Consider the following 14008-nt stretch of genomic DNA (forward strand, 5'->3'; position numbering starts at 1 on the left):
CCCTATTTTTTTTTAAAGCAAACTTCATATATATATATATTTTTTATAATTTTTTTGACCTTTTTTTTTTCCTTCTTTTCTTTAACATTGTATTTTTGAAATTCCAAACTCTACTCTAGATTTTTAATTTTAGCTTTTTGGTATTTGTTATCAATTTTGTACCTATAGTTTTGTTTGTTTGTTTTTTATAATTTCTGTGACCCTTTTTTCTTTTTTCTTTTTCTTTTTCTCTGTATCTTTCTCTTCTTCTTTTAAATAACATTGTATATCTGAAATTCCAAACTCTACTCTAGATTTTTAATTTATGCTTTTTGGTATTTGTTATCAATTTTGTACCTATATTTTTTTTTTTAAGATTTATGCGACTTTGTTTGTTCTTGTTTGTTTGTTTTTTTCTCTCTCTTTCTTTTTCTTCTTCTTTTTTTAACATTGTATTTTTGAAATTCCAAACTCTACTCTAGATTTTTTTTTAAAACATTTTCAGTCGGATTTTATTAAAAAAAAAAAAAAAAGCAGCAGATCAACATTACAATTCAAGAACCTAATCTAAATATGCACTTGACAAGGAAGCACATCCAAATATGGAGTGAAAAAAATTTTCCAAAAACCATCAAACGTATCATCTCCAAATACATCACTTCTGCAGGCCTTTTGTTGAGTGGAATCATAAACAAAAACAGAAGATTTATTGCTGTGAAAACAAATCTGTAGTACAGTAGTATGAATCTTGGGTGTTAAGTAAGCATAATCAGTTGAATCAAGTTAGGAAGTTGAAACTCTAATAAGAAATTCGTGTGTGTGTGAGCAAAGTCTGTAAGCCAGTTGACCCAAGAGCAACTGAGATATCTAACTTGTTCACCGAGACCAGACACCACTTTAAATCTCCATTTTTTGAGGGCAATTAAAAATTACTATTCCGACAGCCCACAAACCAAAAAAAAAAAAAAAAAAAACAAACCTGTAGAAAGCAATTAAAACTATGTTCAAAGAGCCACTTTTTTCAGCTCAATTTCAGCACCCCAAGGAAAAAAAAAAACATCCATGACTATCACAGATGAAAACAGAATAAATGTCATTGGAATCAGTTACTTTTCCCCACTGAGGTATAAAATCTATATAGAAATTTGATACTATACTATAACAAATTGTACTTTTCATAGTTCTAATTTCCTTTAAACCCTGTTTAATATAGTTTGTTTTTTAAATTGTAAAAATGTTTTCATGATTCTGAATCTGGTTCCAGTTCATTTATTTTTATATCAGTATTTAATATACTGGCTACCAGTTCTAATCAGAAAAAAAATCTTAGACGTCTCTTCATTATGATAGCACAGTCAGCGGAACTCACTGCTGTGCACGCAAACCATAAAAGGTGCAGCTCTCTGGAAAGCACAGTTCGCAGACTGTTTCAGTCTGAGTATTCTTTATGATGATTCTTGATGACCGACTCTTTCAATCTTGTAAACATCAGTGTGCACAGTCTCGCTACTACATAGTTGCATGTCCTGGGACAGGAAGGCTGGTTCACAGCTAGTGGAAGCGAGGGCAGTCTATAAAGTTTTAATGGCTGATAAACCTTACATCCTGCAGAAGGAAAGCACTTTTCCTTTTTTTGCTACTTAAGAATGTGGCAGAAATGTATGCTGAGGTAGCCCAGTCAGTCCTTACATTTTCCTTTTTTTGTAAATTTGGTCTCAGAATATTTCTGGAAGGGTGACGTTCCGAAGAAGCCACTGCTGGGATCGGCTTCCGCTGCAGTCTCTGATGCTGGGCACCTGGCTGTCCTCATCTGTGGCTTTGTCCAGGCACTGGTTACTGTTCACATGCTGCAGGGTCAATTTCACCGGGTCATAGTCCCAAAGCTGGTTGCCTTTTAGGTGGTGGCATTTGAGCATTGTGACTGGGCCATTAAGTTTGGAGACATCCAAGCAAAGGTCATCTGTACTACTTTCTTTGTTGGCAGTGTAAGAGAAAACCTGATTACCTCCCATACCATGACAGTTAAAAATTCCAACTTTTTCATTCTCTTTTCTAGCCATGTTATCTAGACACTGATTTGTTTCCACATTTCGTATCTCTCCCAAAGAGAAATAGTGACGTGGAATCTGAGAATCAGGATAAATATTCTCTAGGTACCAAGAGAATGGTCTGCATTGGAGTTTGTGCCTTAGACCAAGTCTTGATGATATATCTCCATAATCTACCTTTGTAACACCTGGAGAAATTATATAGAAGAAATTCTTGAATTCATCCATCCATACTTCTGCAAGTCGTCTGTTATTTTTATTGGTAATCTGCCCCGTGCCTCCTGGAAACGTGTAGGGTGTAGCTTTCCGAAACACATGTCCAACATGTGAGCAAGTAACAATCTCCAAAGTTCCTCCACACTGCCAAATCCTAAAGGAAATTTCTAGGTTTTCTCCTCCCCAAATATCCATTCCAGCATCATATGTTCCAGTTTCCTGAAAGTAATCTCTGTCTATTGAGAAAAGGCCTCCTGCCATTGTAGGTGTTCTCACAGGAAGAGTCCGATCACCTTTCCTTCTGTCCATTTCTCTTTGGGGAACAGGATACCAGCGAAAGTTGAGCTTCCAGTTGAACCCACCATAGGTCATGTCAGAACCTGCCATGTACTCGAAAGTGTCATCACTGATCACATCTATGATGGGACAGACCACTGTCTTCCTGTCGTGTTTGATCCTGGCTAAGAGAGGCTCCAGCCACCCCACTGTGCACTCACAGTGCGCATCTAAAAAGGTGGTCACTTGGCCTTTAGACACAGCAGCACCTTTTAACCTAGCTCTGATCAATCCAGAACGCTGCTCCATTCGAATGACGTGAACGGGTACTTTTAATTTTTTCACTTAACTCTCTAGAGGTCTTTTTAAAAAGTCTTTTTCACTGGCATCATCTACTAGAACAATTTCTTCTAGCATGTGCCTTGGTGAGTGATTAATGATGCTATGGACAGTTCGCAGAAGTGTGCTCCAAGCCTCATTGTGGAAAACAATCACCACACTGGTTGTAGGAAGGTTATTTGGATACACCTTTGTTTTACACCCTTCTAACCTAACATCTGGTAGAGATCTGTTGAGTGCAATCATCTCACTTGCCATTAAATTGAACTGATTGATTTTAAACATGTCTTTCATCTTTTCTTGATCCTGTTTAGGAATGACGACTGGTTTCCCCATTTCTCCAGGACCTTCATGAGGCTTTTGTACTGGCTCTAGAACATCCCCAGCAGGAAGTCCTCTCTCTTTTTTTTCATCACATTTGTTGCATTCACTGAAGTAAAGCAGCAGGAACATATCCAAGAGTACCCAAATCAAGGAGGTGGCTAGGACCACCTTGCAGTATGCAAATTTTCTCATGGCACTTTAAGTCAAATGCAAAATTTTAAAATATATATATATATATATAAATATACAAAGATCACAAAAATTATTCCAATCCAGTTTCATCAGAAATCACTTTCATAACCCCAAAGTGGCTTTTCAAATGAATTCACATCCCAAATCCACATGTCCCACATCTCCTGCTCGCTCCGCACGCGGCGGCAGCGGTATCGGGCGCTCCTCGAGGCCAGCCCCAGCGGTCGCGGCGCAGTCCCACGGGCCGCATCGCGGGCGCTACTCTCGGGCCGCCGTCCGCAGCGCCGCCTTCTCAGCCACTCTCTACTCTAGATTTTTAACTTTTGCTTTTTGGTATTAGTTATCAATTTTGTACCTATATTTTCTTTATAATTTTTGCGAAATTGTTTGTTTTTGTTTGTTCATTTTTCTCTCTTTCTTTTCCTTCTTCTTTTCTTTTACATCATATTTTTGAAATTCCAAACTCTACTCTAGATTTTTAATTTTTTCTTTTATGTATTTGTTACCAATTTTGTACCTTTAAGAACCCAATCATCAGGACCCATTTTTCACTAGGGAGCGAGATTACTGGCTTAACTGCTCTCTCTCCCTTTGGACTCTCCTTTTTCTCCACCAGGTCACCTGTGTCTCCTCCCTAACCCCTCTCTACTCTACCCAACTCTGTGAATTTCTGTGTTTTCCAGACGGTGGAGAACACTTAGGGAACTGATTACTGGCTGGATCTGTCTTCTTCCTTTTCATTCCACCCATTTATCCTCCTGGCCACCTCTGCCACCTTCCTCCTTCTTCTCTTCTCTGTATAACTCTGTGAACAACTCTGAGCGGTCCAGTTGTGGAGTGCACATAAGGAAGAGATTACTGAATAGCCCACTCTCTCCTCTATTGATTTCACCTCATCTCATTCGGGTCACCTCTAACTCCCTCCTCACTCTTCTCTTCTCCATATAACGCTGTAAACCTCTCTGGGTGAAACAAGTTTCAGGGCAAGACATACCAAGCAAATTCTCCAGCAGCAAGGAACACAGCCCTGAGCTCCAAGATACAGGCAGCCCAAAGTCACCCCAAAACCATAGACATCCCATAACTCATTACTGGACATTTCATTGCACTCCAGAGAGAAGAAATACAGCTCCACCCACCAGAACACCGACACAAGCTTCCCTAACCAGGAAACCTTGACAAACCACCTGTACAAACCCACACAGAGCGAGGAAATGCCACAATAAAGAGAACTCCACAAACTGCCAGAATACAGAAAGGACACCCCAAACTCAGCAATTTAAACAAGATGAAGAGACAGAGGAATACCCAGCAGATAAAGGAACAGGATAAATGCCCACCAAACCAAACCAAAGAGGAAGAGATAGGGAATCTACCTGATAAAGAATTCTGAATAATGATAGTGAAATTGATCCAAAATCTTGAAATCAAAATGGAATCACAGATAAATAGCTTGGAGACAAAGATTGAGAAGATACAAGAAAGGTTTAACAAGGACCTAGAAGAAATAAAAGAGAGTCAAAATATAATGAATAATGCAATAAATGAAATTAAAAACACTCTGGAGGCAACAAATAGTAGAATAACAGAGGCAGAAGTTAGGATTAGTGAATTAGAAGATAAAAGGGTAGAAATAAATGAATCAGAGAGGATAAAAGAAAAACGAATTAAAAGAAATGAGGACAATCTCAGAGACCTCCAGGACAGTATTAAACGCTACAACATTCGAATCATAGGGGTCCCAGAAGAAGAAGACAAAAAGAAAGACCATGAGAAAATACTTGAGGAGATAATAGTTGAAAACTTCCCTAAAATGGGGAAGGGAATAATCACCCAAGTCCAAGAAACCCAGAGAGTCCCAAACAGGATAACCCCCCCAAGACACATATTAATCGAATTAACAAAGATCAAACACAAAGAACAAATATTAAAAGCAGCAAGGGAAAAACAACAAATAACACACAAGGGAATTCCTATTAGAATAACAGCTGATCTTTCAATAGAAACTCTTCAAGCCAGGAGGGAATGGCAAGACATACTTAAGGTGATGAAAGAAAATAACCTACAGCCCAGATTATTGTACCTGGCAAGGATCTCATTCAAATACGAAGGAGAAATCAAAAGCTTCTCAGAGAAGCAAAAGCTGAGAGAATTCAGCACCACCAAACCAGCTCTCCAACAAATACTAAAGGATATTCTCTAGACAGGAAACACAAAAACGGTGTATAAACTTGAACCCAAAACAATAAAGTAAATGGCAATGGGATCATACTTATCAGTAATTACCTTAAACGTAAATGGGTTGAATGCCCCAACCAAAAGACAAAGACTGGCTGAATGGATACAAAAACAAGACCCCTACATATGTTGTCTACAAGAGACCCACCTCAAAACAGGGGACACATACAGACTGAAAGTGAAGGGCTGGAAAAAGATTTTCCATGCAAATAGGGACCAAAAGAAAGCAGGAGTAGCAATACTTATATCAGATAAAATGGACTTTAAAACAAAGGCTGTGAAAAGAGACAAAGATGGTCACTACATAATGATCAAAGGATCAATCCAAGAAGAAGATATAACAATTATAAATATATATGCACCTAACACGGGAGCGCCACAATATGTAAGACATATGCTAACAAGTATGAAAGGAGAAATTAACAATAACACAATAATAGTGGGAGACTTTAATACCCCACTCACACCTATGGATAGATCAACTAAACAGAAAATTAACAAGGAAACACAAACGTTAAACGATACAATAGACCAGTTAGACCTAATTGATATCTATAGGACATTTCATCCCAAATCAATGAATTTCACTTTTTTCTCAAGTGCTCATGGAACCTTCTTCAGGATAGATCACATCCTGGGCCATAAATCTAGCCTTGGTAAATTCAAAAAAACTGAAATCATTCCAAGCATCTTTTCTGACCACAATGCAGTAAGATTAGATCTCAATTACACGAGAAAAACTATTAAAAATTCCAACATATGGAGGATGAACAACACGCTGCTGAATAAACCAACAAATCACAGAAGAAATCAAAAAAGAAATCAAAATTTGCATAGAAATGAATGAAAATGAAAACACAACAACCCAAAACCTGTGGGACACTTTAAAAGCAGTCCTAAGGGGAAAGTTCATAGCAATACAGCCCTACCTCAAGAAACAAGAAAAAAGTCAAATAAATAACCTAACCCTACACCTAAAGCAACGAGAAAAGGAAGAAATGAAGAACCCCAGGGTTAGTAGAAGGAAAGAAACCTTAAAAATTAGGGCAGAAATAAATGCAAAAGAAACAAAAGAGACCATAGCAAAAATCAACAAAGCCAAAAGCTGGTTCTTTGAAAGGATAAATAAAATTGACAACCCATTAGCCAGACTCATCAAGAAACAAAGGGAGAAAAATCAAATCCATAAAATTAGAAATGAAAATGGAGAGATCACAACAGACAACACAGAAATACAAAGGATCATAAGAGACTACTATCAACAATTATATGCCAATAAAATGGACAACGTGGAAGAAATGGACAAATTCTTAGAAAAGTACAACTTTCCAAAACTGAACCAGGAAGAAATAGAAAATCTTAACAGACCCATCACAAGCACGGAAATTGAAACTGTAATCAAAACTCTTCCAGCAAACAAAAGCCCAGGTCCAGAAGGCTTCACAGCTGAATTCTACCAAAAATTTAGAGAAGAGCTAATACCTATTCTGCTCAAACTCTTCCAGAAAATTGCACAGGAAGGTAAACTTCCAAACTCATTCTATGAGGCCACCATCACCCTAATACCAAAACTTGACAAAGATGCCACAAGAAAAAGAAAACTACAGGCCAATATCACTGATGAACATAGATGCAAAAATCCTTAACAAAATTCTAGCAATCAGAATCCAATAACACATTAAATAGATCATACACCATGACCAAGTGGGCTTTATCCCAGGGATGCAAGGATTCTTCAATATCCACAAATCAATCAATGTTATACACCACATTAACAAATTGAAAAATAAAAACCATATGATTATCTCAATAGATGCAGAGAAAGCCTTTGACAAAATTCAACATCCATTTATGATAAGAACTCTCCAGAAAGCAGGAATAGAAGGAATATACCTCAACATAATAAAAGCTATCTATGACAAGCCCACAGCAAACATTATCCTCAATGGTGAAAAATTGAAAGCATTTCCTCTAAAGTCCGGAACAAGACAAGGGTGCCCACTTTCACCATTACTATTCCACATAGTTTTGGAAGTTTTGGCCACAGCAATCAGAGCAGAAAAAGAAATAAAAGGAATCCAAATTGGAAAAGAAGACGTAAAACTCTCACTGTTTGCAGATGACATGATCCTCTACATAGAAAACCCTAAAGACTCCACCAGAAAATTACTAGAACTAATCAATGATTATAGTAAAGTTGCAGGATATAAAATCAACACACAGAAATCCCTTGCATTCCTATACACTAATAATGAGAAAACAGAAAGAGAAATTAAGGAAACAATTCCATTCACCATTGCAACAGAAAAAATAATATACTTAGGAATATATCTACCTAAAGAAACTAAAGACCTATATATAGAAAACTATAAGACACTGGTGAAAGAAATCAAAGAAGACATTAATAGATGGAGAAATATACCATGTTCATGGATTGGAAGAATCAATATACTGAAAATGAGTATACTACCCAAAGCAATTTATAGATTCAATGCAATCCCTATCAAGCTACCAATGGTATTCTTCACAGAGCTAGAACAAATAATTTCACAATTTGTATGGAAATACAAAAAACTTCGAATAGCCAAAGCGATCTTGAGAAAGAAGAATGGAACTGGAGGAAACAACCTACCTGACTTCAGGCTCTATTACAAAGGCACAGTTATCAAGATGGTATGGTACTGGCACAAAGACAGAAATATTGATCAATGGAACAAAATAGAAAGCCCAGAGATAAATCCACACACATATGGACACCTTATCTTTGACAAAGGAGGCAAGAATATACAATGGATTAAAGACAATCTCTTTCACAAGTGGTGCTGGGAAAACTGGTCAACCACTTGTAAAAGAATGAAACTAGAACACTTTCTAACACCATACACAAAAATAAACTCAAAATGGATTAAAGATCTCAACGTAAGACCAGAAACTATAAAACTCCTAGAGGAGAACATAGGCAAAACACTCTCTGACATACATCACAGCAGGATCCTCTATGACCCACCTCCCAGAATATTGGAAATAAAAGCAAAAATAAACAAATGGGACCTAATTAAACTTAAAAGCTTCTGCACAACAAAGGAAACTATTAGCAAGGTGAAAAGGCAGCCTTCAGAATGGGAGAAAATAATAGCAAATGAAGCAATGGACAAACAACTAATCTCAAAAATATACAAGCAACTCCTACAGCTCAACTCCAGAAAAATAAATGACCCAATCAAACAATGGGCCAAAGAACTAAATAGACATTTCTCCAAAGAAGACATACAGATGGCTAACAAACACATGAAAAGATGCTCAACATCACTCATTATCAGAGAAATGCAAATCAAAACCACTATGAGGTACCATTTCACGCCAGTCAGAATGGCTGCGATCCAAAAGTCTACTAGCAATAAATGCTGGAGAGGGTGTGGAGAAAAGGGAACTCTCTTACACTGTTGGTGGGAATGCAAACTAGTACAGCCACTATGGAGAACAGTGTGGAGATTCCTTAAAAAACTGGGAATAGAACTGCCTTATGATCCAGCAATCCCACTGCTGGGCATACACACTGAGGAAACCAGAAGAAAAAGAGACACGTGTACCCCAATGTTCATCCCAGCACTGTTTATAATAGCCAGGACATGGAAGCAACCTAGATGCCCATCAGCAGATGAATGGATAAGAAAGCTGTGGTACATATACACAATGGAGTATTACTCAGCCATTGAAAAGAATACATTTGAATCAGTTCTAATGAGATGGATGAAACTGGAACCTATTATACAGAGTGAAGTAAGCCAGAAAGAAAAACACCAATACAGTATACTAACGCATATATATGGAATTTAGAAAGATGGTAACAATAACCCTGTGTACGAGACAGCAAAAGAGACACTGATGTATAGATCAGTCTTATGGACTCTGTGGGAGAGGGAGAGGGTCGGGAGATTTGGGAGAATGGCATTGAAACATGTATAATATCATGTATGAAACGAGTCGCCAGTCCAGGTTCGATGCACGATACTGGATGCTTGGGGCTGGTGCATACCCCAGAGGGAGGGTATGGGGAGGGAGGAGGGAGGAGGGAGGAGGGTTCAGGATGGGGAACACAGGTATACCTGTGGCAGATTCATTTCGATATTTGGCAAAACTAATACAATATTGTAAAGTTTAAAAATAAAATAAAATTAAAAAAACAAAAAACAAATAAAACAACAACAACAACAAAAATTTTAAAAGGTCCAAAATGGAGTAACTAATGCTAAGCCCATATCAGCCAACCAAGACTTAATAAAGTGAAAGAAAGTGAAGTCGCTCAGTCGTGTCCTACTCTTTTTGACCCCATGGACTGTAGCCTACCAGACTCCTCTGTCCATGGGATTTCCCAGGAAAGAATACTGGAGTGGGTTGCCATTTCCTTCTCCAGGAGATCTTCCCAACCCAGGGATTGAACCCAGGTCTCCTGCATTGTAGGCAGACGCTTTACAGTCTGAGCCACCAGGGAAGTTCTAACCTAATGCCTAACCTAATTAATTGCATGCAGTTATGGTTTCTCACAGGGATGTAACTTTTCACTAGTCCGTCTCGAATTATCTGGTCAGAACTAGTGAGATGATCTGCCTGGTAGACCCCTGCTTTTCAGGAAAGTGACCTGGCCTGAAACAATCCACTCTTTGATAGAATAACTTTGCCATGCCTCCTTCTGCCTATAAAACTCCTCCATTTTGTACAGCTCCTCAAAGCTCCCTTCTACCTTCTATGATGGTATGCTGTCCATTTCATGAATCATTAAATAAGGCCAATTATGTGGACTTCCCTGGCGGTCGACCGGTTAAGACTCCACACTTAACCATGTGGAATCACTGCAGGGGGCCTGGGTCCAAACCCTGGTGTGCGAACTAAGATCCTGCATGCTGCAAGGTGTGGCCAAAAGAAATAATAACAATTTAAAAAAATAAAGCCAACTAGCTTTAAATTTACCCAGTTGAATTTTTACTTTTAGCAATAGGAATTCTGAGAGGAGAGGAAATTTCTCTCAGGTGCCTGTCAAATTTTTCCAGAAGAGTCAGCCACAGTCCCTTTACCAGAAGACTGAGACTAGCAGTGGGCAAGGTCTGGCAGCTGGGCTCCAGGGGACAGTTCTGAGGGCCCAGCCCAGGCTCATGCATGGCACCTGTCGCACAGATACCATGGCTGGGCCTGGTGGGGAGAGAGACTGTCTGGCTATGGTGGGCAGAGGGTCCCCACTCAGTCAGCTCCCCCCAACCCCGGCCCTGGTTTTTAGGTGGCCAAACTAGGCTGGAAAGAATGGTGGGAGCAGGGCTCAAGGATGAGCTGGAGAGGCCTCCAGATGGGTTATTGTCCCTTTACTTCTCTGGGCCTCAGCTTCCTTATATGTAAAATGGGAACAGAGGTGTATGCCTCAGTGGCTTGAAGGAGGAAAATAAAGTACATAATACTAGGACATATCAGCCATTCGGTAAACAGTAGTTCCATGTCTCTCACCCTCTCTCATCCTCTCTCTCTCTCTGCTTTCCTCTTTCTCTTTGCTTTGCTTCAGAAAGGCTTTCTGATCAAAGAAATCATAATGCTGAGAAACCTGGAAAACAAACACCTAGATTCAACAGGGTAAAACAGAGGGCCTTTCAGCTCTCCCTTCTTCCTTTGTAATTCATTCACGGAGTTCAGCACTGAGGATGGGATGTTTGCCTTGCGACAGTGGCAGCAGAAGAACAGCTGTGAAAATTCAACATCTCACTTGGAACACAAGCCACCTTCCTCATGAATCTGCATTAGAACTCCACACTGGGACCTTTCTCCAGGGTCTTTCCTCTTTTCGGCTACCCCACCAATCTGCCTGCAATGCAGGAGACCTGGGTTTGATCCCTGGATCAGGAAGATCTCCTGGAGAAGGGAATGGCAACCTGCTCCAGTATTCTTGCCTGGAGAATCCCATGGACAGAAGAGCCTGGCAGGCTACAGCCCATGACACTGCAAAGAGTCGGACACGACTGAGAGACTAACACTTAACACGCACCCCACCTCTATCATCCCCTCTCTTCTACCAGCACTCACCAAGGGGTTGGGGTGCTCACAGGTAGTGATGGCAGAGTTCATGGCCGCTTGAGGTCTTCTCTTTTTGCCTTCCTCTCAGAACAGAAAAGAAACGAAGCCGCTGCTAGAGAGGAAGATTAACTTCTCACAGCCTGCCAAAATAATAAGAGAGAGGGAAAGATGAGGATCCAAGAGGGTGGGGCCTCCAAGCCCCACCTACTGGTCTCTAACAGACATCCCCTCCAGCCCTCTTAGGTCACTTCAGGGGACCGAGGTACATCCAGTGATAGTAAGCGTTGCATCATTTGAAAAGTGTGGGTAGTTGCAGAGAAGTTAATGATCCCCCATGGCACCAAGGAAACAAATCAGGGGGCAGCCTGTTGAGATGTGGCAGGACAGCACTTTCTGGAAACCAGGTTCCCAGGGGCAAGAGAAGAGGGGGTGAGGCTCTGGGCCAGACAGAGGGGCTTTTCTGTTTTCTAAAGCTGATTTCTAGTGACTGGTTGAACTGGAATGTAAACATTGCAAAAGTGACACAAGCAGCCTGGCCCCTGAGATACACTGACACAGCCGTTAGGCAGGGACTGCTGGCCCTAAATGCTGACCTGGGAGAGGCTACTAAGGCTCATGGGTGGAGCAAAGACCTCAGGTGAGAGGCTGAGAAAAAGTGCTTCTACAACTTGGGTGCCTGGCTCCCTAATATGTAGAAACTTCTAGTAAGCTACGTATTGGAGAGACAAATCCAGGAAGGCAGTCTCAGTCTTATCCCACACAGAGTACTAAAATGCTCCTCTAAAATTCTCAGTAAACCCCATTCCATGAAGTCCAATGGGGTTCCCAGGTGGTGCTAGTGGTAAAGAACCCGCCTGCCAATGCAGGAGATGTAAGAGATGTGGGTTCAATCCCTGGGTTGGGAAGATCCCCTGGAGGAGGGCATGGCAACCGACTCCAATATTCTTGCCCAGAGAATCCCGTGGACAGAGAAGCCTGCTGGCTACAGTCCACAGGGTTGCAAAGAGTCAGACACAACTGAAGCAACTTAGCGTGTATGCACATGAAGGCCGATGTAAACAAATACCTGTTATTCATAATGATGGAATGTTCTGGAACAGATAGTACTGGGACCCACGTTTCAGGAAACATGTAGTGGGACCTACATAGACACTGATAGGAGTCCGTCCAAGAGGAAGCCCTGCAAAGCAAAACAATGAGAAGTTTGACATGGGAGGGGACAGAGCTGATTAAGCTATAATAGAAAAACCAAGGTCAGAAGAGAGTCAACGGTCATTAAGTAGTTGACCTTTCAGTTCAGTTCAGTCGCTCAGTCAAGCCCAACTCTTTGCAACCCCATGAATCATAGCATGCCAGTCCTCCCTGTCCATCACCAACTCCCAGAGTTCACTCAGACTCACATCCATCGAGTCACTGATGCCATCCAGCCATCTCATCCTTTGTCATCTCCTTTTCCTCCTGCCCCCAATCCCTCCCAGCATCAGAGTCTTTTCCAATGAGTCAGCTCTGTGCATGAGGTGGCCAAAGTATTGGAGTTTCAGCTTTAGCATCATTCCTTCCAAAGAAATCCCAGGGCTGATCTCCTTCAGAATGGACTGGTTGGATCTCCCTGCCATCCAAGGAACTCACAAGAGTCTTCTCCAACACCACAGTTCAAAAGCATCAATTCTTCGGTGCTCAGCTTTCTTCACAATCCAACTCTCACATCCATACATGACCATAGGAAAAACCACAGCCTTGACTAGATGGACCTTTGTCGGCAAAGTAATGTCTCCGCTTTTGAATAAGCTATCTAGGTTGGACATAACTTTCCTTACAAGGAGTAAGTGTCTTTTAATTTAATGGCTGCAGTCACCATCTGCAGTGATTTTGGAGCCCAGAAAAATAAAGTCTGACACTGTTTCCACTGTTCCCCCATCTATTTCCCATGAAGTGATGGGACCAGATGCCATGATCTTAGTTTTCTGAATGTTGAGCTTTAAGCCAACTTTTTCACTCTCCACTTTCACTTTCATCAAGAGGCTTTTTAGTTCCTCTTCACTTTCTGCCATAAGGGTGGTGTCATCTGCATATCTGAGGTTATTGATATTTCTCCCAGATATCTATATTCTAGCTTGTGTTTCTTCCAGTCCAGCGCTTCTCAGCTTAGCACCCCCCAAATAAAGTCTCTCACTGTGTCCATTGTTTCCCCAGCCATTTGCCATGAAGTGATGGGACCAGATGCCATGATCTTCATTTTTGAATATTGAGTTTTAAGCCAGCTTTTTCACTCTCCTCTTTCTCCTTCATCAAGAGGCTCTTTAATTCCTCTTTCCTTTCTGCCATCAGGGTGGTGTCATCTG

At 40.6% G+C, this 14008-nt stretch overlaps 1 protein-coding gene and 1 pseudogene across 11 annotated transcripts in view; both read right to left on the minus strand.

Annotated features, from left to right (window-relative positions):
- The window catches only part of LOC109557664 (solute carrier family 23 member 1-like), a 263748-nt gene that overhangs the window by 71304 nt on the left and 178436 nt on the right, over positions 1-14008 (minus strand). The window lies entirely within an intron of this gene.
- LOC109564275 (polypeptide N-acetylgalactosaminyltransferase 1 pseudogene) lies at positions 501-4778 on the minus strand (annotated as a pseudogene).

Source organism: Bos indicus, chromosome 4, assembly GCF_029378745.1.
Source record: "Bos indicus isolate NIAB-ARS_2022 breed Sahiwal x Tharparkar chromosome 4, NIAB-ARS_B.indTharparkar_mat_pri_1.0, whole genome shotgun sequence".
Taxonomy (NCBI): Eukaryota; Metazoa; Chordata; class Mammalia; order Artiodactyla; family Bovidae; genus Bos; species Bos indicus.